We start from the raw sequence: 10,235 nt of genomic DNA, 5'->3' as shown, positions 1-10,235 counted from the left end.
TTTGAATTGCATGTAACGAAACTTCCTCCACGGTGGAATGCACATTCCTCGCTTTATTGAAAATCCCTTATATAATCCTTTTTCCCATATCCTTAATTTACTATATACACAGTATATTAACTAAACGTCTTTATTGAGCGGTATACTCAACGTCGTGTCTTTCAACCTGGGGACATGGCGTTTGATGGGATGCTCAAATGAACCCTCTGTGCCCCAGAGCTGCATGATTATAAAGAACAGTTTGTCGAAATAGATTTTTCTTTTGCTAATGTGACTGTGGTCGAGCCTTAGAATGTAAGAAGACAAACCTCTGTGATTAATTATTTTCTCCTTGGATGCCATTATCGAATATATTAAGTTTACCAAGCCTAGTTGAAAATCTGCATCATCATTTCTGGCACAGTCTCTGTCAAGAATTGCTAGGGTTTGCTGTAGGTAAACGCCGAGGTCGAGCTCATTGTTGAAGTTGTCGGCAGTAGCCAACATGCCCACGGAATATCACACCTACTTAACCGAATTAGAGATCGTTCGACGTGGCATCCTACTATTAGCTTATTAAACAATAAAAAACCCTCTCTCGAGTTAATTTTTGCAGGTTTGCCTTCAATTACAGAGCTCAGTTCACGGAGAAATCGTAATAATTTTCGATCACTCAATTGATGTTGTTGGTGATCTAATAAGGCATCAACTGCGGCTTCTATGTCTGCGGGCCTTGAGATGAAGGAGAACGGAGGCATTAGCTTGTAGACGCGCCGCCATGCTGCGATCGCCTGTCTGAACTTGTGATCGGGCAGCACGGACTCGTTTTCGGGTGGCAGAATGTCGTTTTCGCCTGCGTCGGGCTCGTTTTCCTTTCTGGATCCAGCAACGACAATAGGGGTATAAGTTTTCGGAGGGTTGGGAGCATTGGTTCCTGATACGGGACATCCAGGAGACTGTGGGATATTGGTTGGTTCGGAAGGACGAATGGGTTGCGATGTAATTTTCTCAACCCATGAATGTCCCTATCTCCTGCGTCGGGCTCAATTTCCAATACGTTTAGCAGCTTTTAGCTGCTTCTGATATGCCTCAAACTTCTTGTTGGACTCCTTGCGTTTCTGCTCATATCCACTCTCGGAAGCATCAAAATTACCTCTGTAGAAGTGAAGTTTCTCATCATGGAGATGAATGATATCAGTGCAAACAGAGTTCAAGAAATCACGATCATGCGACACAACAACAAGTATTTTCTTCCACCTACCCAAATATTCTTCTAGCCATAGAACAGCTCTGAGATCCAGATGGTTAGTGGGTTCAACTAATAACAGAAGGTTCAGCTGAACAAACAAATCTCTTGCCAAGGAAATCCTCATATGCCAACCTCCACTAAAAGATTTTGTGGGGCGGACCTGCATAGATTTCATGAACCCCAAACCAGCCAAGATCTTCGAGGCCTGTGCCTCTGCTGCATCGGATCCAATCTCTTGCAATTTGTCATAAACCTCAGCAAGCTTTTCACCATTGTCTATCTCGTCATCCGCTCCATCTTCCAGAGACAGATCTTGCAAATGTTGAGCCTCTTGTCGGAATTTTACTAATTCCTCATTTGCTGCGACAACAGCTTCTAATGCAGTTCTATCATCGCCCACAACCTCCTGTTCGACTAACAAAACATCAATATTTTTGGGTACATGTATCTTTCTCCATGCTAAAAGTTTCAAAAAAGTAGACTTCCCCTTACCATTTGGACTAACAAGCCCATAATGCTTTCCATGAGAAATTTTCACTGAGGCATTCTTCAAAAGCTCCTTACCTCGGGCCGCAACGGAAAAGCAATCAATTTTAATGTCTTTGAAATTGGCGTCGACTGTATCATTTCCATCAAGAACGGCACTTCGGCTACCTATAACAACAGTGAATGCATCCCTGTCATCTTTCATTGCCTCATGCCTCGCAATCTCCACAACATGGGCAGCTAATTGATCCTTCTTTTCACGCTTCTTCAATTCCTTACCGGTAATAGAAACTTCAAGCTTACTATCTTTGAAATCACTACCTCTACTAGCCTTGGTGGCCTCGTCAAATTCAGAGTCTTCGTCTTCATCATCCTCTTTACCATCCCAAAAGGATTGAAACGGAGTGACTCTCTTTTTATGTTTATGGTTGCTATCATCATCATATTCATGTGGATCTTTGTTTTTAGGATCATAATCTATATTTGACATAACCCCTTCTTCAAAATTTTCCATATTCATATCATCAACTTTATTTATATCATTGTCATATTCAGCACTATCAACATTTTGATTGAATTCTTCTTCTTTCACATTTTCGTCTGGGCATGCTTTAACTTCTGCAATTAATTTTTTTAAATGCTGAAATGCTTCTTGAATTTCATTATAATGTTGAGCGTAATCAAGATGTGAACGTAATGGCACATTGTGTGGCGAACTACATTCAAAGGCTCGCATGATTATATCGTGTGACATGGCTCTGATACCACTGTAGCATAAAAACTATGCTGAAGTATGAAGATCTGATAGCTTGTAGGCTTAATTGTTAAAACTACACACAGGTATTTAAAATAATTATTTATTATTATATAAAAATGTATATTATATAAGATGATTTGAATGTACAATGAGGACCCTGCTTTTATACTTCAACTGGCGACCTACCTTTCGTGAATGGGCATGTCTTTTAGACATGTATTTTCACTTAATTTAATGACTATTTAACCTAAATAATATTTAATTATTTAATATTAATATTTATTTTATTTTATCTAATTGTTATGAATTAGATTCATAACAAAAAAATTCTCCCTCAAGAGGCATAACATTTAACATAGTGTGATAACCATCTAGAGTTAAAGTTGTTACATCCTCAACTCTCAATTAATAACAAGGTTTTGGACATTGTAGAATCTTCTTGAACATACAATCAACCAATTTACTCCAAACAACTAAAACAAATCAAATAAAAATAAACATTTGACATTGATCGACATAAATATGAGAAAAGATTGTGAATTTACAATGATGACTTTTCCAACTACCTTGCTAACATTTTGATGGTGCTCAATTTATAGAAACTCCAATAATATGATTTTATTCATCAATATTGATTTATAAATTATTGAGTATTCACTTCAAATCATTTATTATATTACAGTATTTTGAAATTTGAAATCTGACAATATTTTTCTAATTATAGATTAATTATTATTAGTTTATTATTTGAGTTTATTAAATACTTGAAATTAAATGAAAGAAATGAGAAAAATAACATGTCATCTATATTTATTTATAAGATATATTTCAAGAAGCTTAATTTGAGAGAAAATTTAGCTATAAGGTTAGCCCTATGCTATGCTCTCTTTTCAACAATTATGGAAATGAATATACAAAGAAAGGGGCACTCATTATGGAGTTTCTTTTGACATTGTTGATTATATAGTTGCTGCAAAATATTTCCTTGTGATGCTCCTAAACATACTCAATTGTGAAACAAATACAATGTTAAATACTAGAAAAATTTCTCCTCCAAGAGGTGTGGTATTTAACATAGCTTGATAGTCATCTAAGGTTAAGGTTTTTACATCCTCAACCCTCAATTAGTAATAAGGTTCTGGACATTGTAGAATCTTCTTGACACATACATACATGGCTAAGCAACATATGTCATCAATAGGGAAAGACATGGTATACAATCATCCCTTGGTGGTTCATAAGGCATGGCAACATAATTACTATTAATGCTTTAAAATGACCCCAAAAGATTCCAAATTCTAGTTTTCCAAAGTGAGATATACCACTAAAATAGACCTCACAAATCAATTCCTCTAACATTTTACCAAAAAATTAGTAAAATAAATAACAAATTTTTAAAATTAAATGATATCGATCAATAAAATAAATAAAATAAAATACCTCCACAAAATAACAACATTATGTATCAATTTAATATGGTAAAAGAAATGTTTTAAAAAACTTGGAAACATATATATACATAATGTTTTGAAGCTCGTAACATATATTTTAATTAAATTATTGCACAAAATTTGTTTAAATAATTTCACATTTTTTTTTCAATTATGGAAATCCATATACAAAGAAAGAGGGACACTCATTATGGAGTTTCTTTTGACACTATGGACTATACGTTCTCTTCTACTATGTTATGCTCTCAAAATATCAATGGCGGTTGCTGCACACAACTATTAAACAAATACAACACTAAAGAATAGAAAAATTTGTTGTCCAAATAGTCTAGTATTTAACATAACCTCATAGCCATCTAGAGTTAGAGTTGGCCATTCCTCTAATTTTGTATACTAAAAGAGGAATATCTATATATATATATAACAATTTTTTAAAAATTAAATAACATCATGAACAAAAAAAAAAACTCAACAAAATAGTAACATTTTTTATCGTAAAACATTCAAATACACACAAATAGTTTTTTAAAACTCCAAACATATATTTTAATTAAATAATTTCACAAAAATCATTTATTTTTAATTTATAATAACCTTTAATAAGAAAAAATTATTATTTTCATTAATAAATTTGAAATCGATAACCATCTCATTGCAAATAATTTATAATAATTGAAGTTGTTAAAAATGTTGTTAGTTAAGAAAACAATTTCATTGCAAATAATCTATTATAATTGATGTTGTTAAAAATGTTGCTACTTAATTTCATGAACACAAACAATATAATTATAAGTTTATAGTTGAAGACAACTATATTAACATGTCTTAAAATGAGAATAGTAAATATATATTTCATTAGTATAAAACTTGTACATATAACGATAAGTATCTCAATATATTTGAAACCATAATCCAACTGTGCGACTTATTATTTGTTCACTAGAAAGTATATACTAGCATTTGCACCTAATGTTGCAAAGGAAACACCGTAAAGCATAGAGTGTGGAAGAATAATGACATGCGAATGGACATTGTTGAAAGCAAAGGTGGATGATAATGATTTACAATTGAAATTGTTAGTTATGTGTATTTTGAATAAGGATATTTTGTAAATAATAGTAGTGTGTAGAAGAATAACGACATGTGAATGGACATTGTTGAAAGCAAGGATGGATGTTAATGAGTTATAGTCGAAAGTATTAGTTATGTGTATTTTGAATATGGATATTTTGTAAATAATAGTAGTGTATGGAAGAATAGGAACATGTGAATGGATATTGTTGAAAGCAAGGATGGATGATAATGAGTTATAGTTAATGTCATGCCACATGTTATCCATTATCCATGTAGTTGTTGTTGTATATGTGAACATGTTTTTGTACATTATTTTAAGGTTTTTTTTCAAGTTTCAGTCTTGAGTCTTCTCAACTTCCCAAACCAATCACTGTGAAGAAAATATATTAACAATGTTGCCATTCCTATGGCAACTATATTAAAGGGACCTATAATAACAGTGTTGCAATTCATATGACAACTATGTTAAAAGGACAGATAAAAATATTATAAAGTACTGCAAAGAACTTCTAAACACAAGATTACACTAGCAACATTCACTGGCATCATTGTTTCTGAGACCAAAAAGATTATGGTGAGGACTTGGGTCTGAATTCCAAGTCTATTCCATTTTCCTAAAAAGCATAAAAAACACATTCAAATCATGCTTTAGTTCTAAAGAAATAAAAAAATTCAAATCCTAAAATGAATTTAATAGTGAAAAGTGAAGAATATTTTACCATTAAATAAGAATTTTTTTTAAGAGTGTAAAAAGATCAAGGTCAAAATGTGTGATTAGACTCAAAAACATTATTTTAATTATCCAATATAATAGAACTAAATAGAATCCCAAAATTAATAAAAGACCCTCATGGGAATTCTTTTTAAAATCTAAAGAGATGCTCATTAGGATTATATGTATATGATCAGACCATATGAATGCTATTTTATGACATCTAGTGGCTCTGTAACAATTAACACATTTTGTTGATGTATATGATTAAATCATTTGAATCCTATTGAATGACATTTGGTGGCTCTGCATTGGGCAAGAATTAAGACATTTCATTTACTTTCCTGGTAGGTTGTCAAGGAAGTTTTGAGATTGTCCTCTATTCTGTCATGGATTCCTCGAGTTACTATTAATGGCTGCATCCTCAACGGTAATATATTCCATATCTCTCTAGGAAACTCAGTGGTTAGAAAACTACAGAAAGTATGTCCAATAATTAGCTAATAGAAAGTATTCCCAACAATTATCTTATTGTTGCAGAATTCAATAAAACCTGACCTCATTAAGGAAACTCTGTTTTTTTACTGTCAACAACATTGATACATACATCTCAAAGAAGTCTCAATATAATATTCTCTATAGTTTTGGAAACTACTTGGTTATTTCCTTTGACCACCATGATTTTTTCTTGCAAATTCTCAATGTATAACTTGATGGTGGATCATTTTCCTTCTGTAGGTGAGATAAAATTTGACCTCATTAAGGAAACTATGTTCCTCCATAATTAATTGCACCTAAGAAGCTCTTCCAGACTCTCATCTCAAATAATATTGCTCTAGTCTGGCTCAACGTGATTCTTCTCCCACAATCAGGGTGCCAACGCAGCGAAGTGAGGTGGTGATGAGACATGGCCCTCTAGCATGCCCCTATTGGCAATCATTAAAGGATTGTATTGGAGATTTGACTAACCACCCTACATGGCATATCATGTTGAATTTGTTCATGTGGGAGATGTCTCCAGAATCGTTGCAAGGGTTTTCTGAGCCAAGTTCCTTGGAAAGCTTTCTATATATGTTTTGGAAACTACTCCTAACAAAATCACCAATGAAGGCTACACATTGCAATCCTCCATAATTAATTGCAACTACGAAACTTTTTGAGACTCTCATTTCAAAAATATTGCTCAGTTCTGCCTCAACATGATTCTTCTCCCCCAATCAAGGTGCCAACACAGTGAAGTGAGGTGGTGACGAGACATGGCCCTCTAGCATGCCCCTCATGTCAATCATTAAAGGATTTTATTGGATATCTAACCCACCACCCTACATGGCATATCATGTTGAATTTTTTCATGTAGGATATGTCTCCAAAATCGATACAAGGGTTTTGGTATTTGACTTAATGCAAGCTCTTATCTTAAATATTCCCTCAAGGGGATTCTGAATTTGTGGTCACGATGCTTCACAAACTATTTTTTGGTTCCTCTCCCATTCAAATTTCCCATAGTTGGTGCATGGAAAATTTTCTAAATTGCTTCCCTAATCTCTCAAATTCTCGTTGTTATTCCCTCTCATGTTCAATGTTCAGGGAACAAAGTGGATGACAAAGTACAGATTAGGATTTTAAAATACAACTGACAAAACACCCATTACAATTCACACCATGACTCATGCTTTTGACAATACGGAAGTAATAGAACATTTTTTAAAGTCAAAGTCACTCATTGGACTCTCTCTAGTAGTGACTTTTGAAGTAACTATAACAATCTATTCTCCTAGTATATTGGGAAATTTTGATGGGGAGGCTTCTCCTACATACATCTCAAAGAAGTCTCAATCTAATATATATTCAAGAAAGAGGCATTTATTTCAGGGCGGACTAGTCATTCTTCGATGAGAGAGGGAAGGGCTCGTTCTTGCAAATTCTCAATGTATAACTTGATGGTGGAGCATTTTCCTTCTATAGGTGAGATAAAATTTGACCTCATTAAGGAAACTTTGTTCTTTTACTATCAACAATAATCATACATATATCAGAGTTTTAAAATACAATTTAAAAACCTATAGATTAGAAACAGATTTCATGACTGAATGAAAAATAAAATTTGTGTACACCAACATTGATACATACATCTCAAAGAAGTCTCAATCTAATAAATATTCATGCTTGTTCTTTTAATGGTCTCGAGTCTACAACTATGGATGTCTGATAGAGAGAGTACATATCAGATTTTTAAAATACAATTTAAAAACCTACAGATTAGAAACCGATTTCATGACCGAATATGTGGTTACCAGATGGTATAGAACTCCAAAATTGTTGTTGAATTCATCAGATTATTTAAAAGAGTTTATGATATACCTAAATGCCCTATTGCTTTGAATTTGTATTTGGATTCGCATACAAGAATACATGCTAGGATATGTGGGCACATAGGTATAGTATTTAAACCAATGGATCTCCTTTCTTTGAGAATGAAAATCTCTAGCTTCAGAATCGATGGGTTAAGTTAGAATGATGGCTTCTATTCCACACTCGCATGAAATATTTCCCTTCAGTACAGAGTACATATCCTTAAAATACAATTGACAAAACACCCATTAAAATTCACACCATGATTCATGATTTTGACAATATGGAAGTAATAGAACATTTTTAAAAGTCAAAGTCAGTGGTTCCTCTCCCATTCAAATTTCCCATATTTGGTGCCTGGAAATTTTTCTAAATTGCTTCTCTAATCTCTCAAATTCTTGTTGTTATTCCCTGTCATCTTTGATGTTCATAGAACAATGTCGCTAATAAACTCACCAATGAAGGCTACAAATTGCAATCCTCCATAATTAATTGCACCTAAGAAGATCTTCAAGACTCTCATCTCAAAGGCTATTGCTCTGGTCTAGCTCAACATGATTCTTCTCCCCCAATCAGGGTGCCAACGCAGTGAAGTGAGGTGGTGACTAGAAATGGCGCTCTAGCATGCCCCTCATGTCAATCAATAAAGGATTATATTGGAGATCTAACTGACCACCCTACATGGCATATCATGTTGAATTTGTTCATGTGGGAGATGTCTCCAGAATCGTTGCAAGGGTTTTCTCAGCCAAGTTCCTTGGAAAAATTTCTATATATGTTTTGGAAACTACTCCTGACAGACTCACCAATGAAGGCTACAAATTGCAATCCTCCATAATTAATTTCACCTAAGAAGCTCTTCTAGACTCTCATCTCAAAGAATATTGCTCTGGTCTGGCTCAACATGATTCTTCTCCCCCAATCAGGGTGCCAACGCAGTGAAGTGAGGTGGTGACCAGAAATGGCGCTCTAGCATGCCCCTCATGTCGATCATTAAAGGATTGTATTGGAGATCTAACCGACCACCCTACATGGCATATCATGTTGAATTTGTTCATGTGGGAGATGTCTCCAGAATTGCTGCAAGGGTTTTCTCAGCCAAGGTCCTTGGAAAGCTTTCTATATATGTTTTGGAAACTACTCCTGATAGACTCACCAACGAAGGCTACAAATTGCAATCCTCCATAATTAATTTCACCTAAGAAGCTCTTCTAGACTCTCATCTCAAAGAATATTTCTCTGGTTTGCCTCACATGATTCTTCTCCCCCAATCAGGGTGCCAGCGCAGTGAAGTGAGGTGGTGACCAGACATGGCCCTCTAGCATGCCCCTCATGTCAGTCATTAAAATATTGTATTGGAGATCTAACCCACCACCCTACATGGCATATCATGTTGAATTTGTTCATGTGGGAGATGTCTCCAGAATCACTGCAAGGGTTTTGGTCCTCTATTGTGTCATGGATTTCTCAAGTTGCTATTAATGATTGCATCCCCAATGGTAATATATTCCATATCTCTCCAGCCAACTCAGTGGTTAGAAAATTACAGAAAGTATGGCCAACAATTAGCTTACTAAAATTATTCTCAACAATTATCTTATTGTTGCATTGTTCAATAAAATTTGACCTCATTAAGGAAACTCTGTTTTTTACTGTCAATAACATTGATACATACATCTCAAATAAGTCTCAAAATAATATCCTATATAGGTTTAAAAACTACTCCTTCGTTATTTACTTTGGCTACTATGAATTTTTCTAGCAAATTCTCAATGTATAACTTGATGGTGGAGCATTTTCCTTCTATAGGTGAGATAAAATTTGACCTCATTAAGGAAACTCTGTTCCTCCATAATTAATTGCACCTAAGAAGCTCTTCCAAATTCTCGTCTCAAAGAATATTGCTCTGGTCTGGCTCAACATGATTCTTCTCCCCCGATCAGGGTGCCACCACAATGAAGTGAGGTGGTGATCATACATGGCCCTCTAGCATGCCCCTCATGTCAACCATTAAAGGATTGTATTGGAGATCTAACCGACCACCCTACATGGCATATCATGTTGAATTTGTTCATGTGGGAGATGTCTCCAAAATCACTGCAGGGTTTTCTAAGCCAAGTTCCTTGGAAATATTTCTATATATGTCTTGGAAACTACTCTTGACAGACTCACCAA

The 10,235-nt window shown here is 34.5% G+C and overlaps 1 pseudogene; it reads right to left on the bottom strand.

Moving 5' to 3' along the window:
- Nucleotides 1–1,022: 1,022 nt before the first annotated feature.
- Nucleotides 1,023–10,235, bottom strand: part of LOC149152997 (ABC transporter F family member 4 pseudogene) — a 39,429-nt pseudogene continuing 30,216 nt past the window's right edge.

This window comes from Pinus tabuliformis, chromosome 9 (assembly GCF_031772625.1).
Source record: "Pinus tabuliformis cultivar Carrire ecotype Pingquan chromosome 9, CPIR1, whole genome shotgun sequence".
Classification (NCBI taxonomy): domain Eukaryota; kingdom Viridiplantae; phylum Streptophyta; class Pinopsida; order Pinales; family Pinaceae; genus Pinus; species Pinus tabuliformis.
Note: the sequence above shows the minus strand (reverse complement) of the source record. Positions and strands in the feature narration are given on the sequence as shown.